Consider the following 1,799-nt stretch of genomic DNA (forward strand, 5'->3'; position numbering starts at 1 on the left):
GTGTGCAGCAAAAGATTCTGTCACCTGAGCACTATAAAGAAACACCAGGGAATTCACAGAAAAGGCTGGATATGACGGCCATTTATATATAAGTTGGTCATCAAGAGAACTTGCCACAAGGACATTAATGGAAAGGTAATGAATGGAGAAAGAGGAAGTAATCGGTGACAGTTGACTACAAAATGCCACACAGTATGTAGAGTGCTCACACATCAGAACTTACTCTTTGATTTGAGTTGTTAGTGAACTTGGAACATGGCTGAGAACTTTGGTAAATGTAAAACGAGTAATGTGTGATGTAAAGCTGTCCTCTCCCAAGACTTTGAAGAGGTCAGTTGGGGAAGATACTATTAAGTTATCACAGAACTATGGTAAATGTAAGGCAAGTAATGCCTTCTCCCTAGATTTTGAAGAGGTCATTTTGGGAAGATACTGTAGAGAATTGGCTGGTTGGCTTGGGCAATAGACCAAAGTGTACCTTCATGTACTTTTGTTTTTGTCAGACTTTCTAATCGTCTTCTTGATAAAATTGCCTAAAAAAAGAAGTCCCAAAACAAGCTGTAGTATTCCTGGACATCTTATATACCTCAACATAATGGAATGAAAGGACTTGTATGTACATGTATAGAGAAGCCAATGATATTTTGTTGGAGGGCTTCAGTGCTACGAAAATCACTTTTGCACAGTTTAGTTTCTATTCTACTTTTTGTGTTGAATTATAAAAAATATTAGATTATTTTGTCAGAGTTTCTTTTTTTCTACCTGATGAAAATGCCTAAAAAGAAGTCCAAACGAAGCCGTAGTATTCCTGAACATTATTTCGTGTGGAATGGAAAGACTTGTATGTACGTGTATAGAGAAACCGAAGACATTTTGCTGGAGGGCTGCAATGCTAAGAAAATTACTTTTGAACAGTTTAGTTTCTATTCTACTTTTGTATTGAATGGTTAAAATATTAGATGAACTGCATATTCTGAGAAGTATGAAGCTGTAAGGATGGACATTGTATGTTAGGATATAGCAGTAAAGTATGAGAGAATGTACATTACATTTATTTAGTTATCTCGCTATCACTTATTTTCGTCCAGTTCAGTTCAGTTTAGATTGATGATTAAAAGAGCATTGAAATACCAGTACTTCCTATGAGTATGGAATGCCATTGATGTTATCAACAGCAATAAAACTAAAATCCAGACTTTTTGTCCTGTCCCTTACCTTTACTTACCTCCTCATCCTCTAAATCAACCTTTACTGACTGATGTATTGTAAGACGTGTTTCTCAATGAAATAAGAGCCTCAACTGATAGATCATATCAGTCAATCATATTTGATCCAAATAACACCCACACAAGTCATTCAAATTTGTTTTGATGTTAGCAGTCTTGTCTGAATGAATTCTTGAATTGTTCAATAAATTGCTCAATGAGCTGCTGAATGAATTGCAGAATATTCAGGCCTATAGATTCTACTCTCCAAGCAGAGGTTAGGCTCTGGCTGTTTTTTTAACGTTATGTCGTTTTTATCGGGCTTTCCATTTTGTATTTTATCTTGCTGTGTCAAAACCTAACTGGCTGGCGTAGTTCAAGAAAAATGACAAAATAGAAAGCCCGATAACGACTAAAAAAAAGTTTAAAAAACAGCCGGTGCCTAACCTCTGCTTGGAGAGTATAGATTCCTGGTGCTTCAATCTTCCCGAGTTATCACCTGATGTACTTCTATCATCCCAGTGGTTGTCCAATCTGGTCACCAACTTGTCAACAGTTTTAGCTTCAACCACAAGCTGTGGTAAAGCCCCGTTA

This window comes from Branchiostoma floridae, chromosome 1 (genome assembly GCF_000003815.2).
Source record: "Branchiostoma floridae strain S238N-H82 chromosome 1, Bfl_VNyyK, whole genome shotgun sequence".
Lineage (NCBI taxonomy): Eukaryota > Metazoa > Chordata > Leptocardii > Amphioxiformes > Branchiostomatidae > Branchiostoma > Branchiostoma floridae.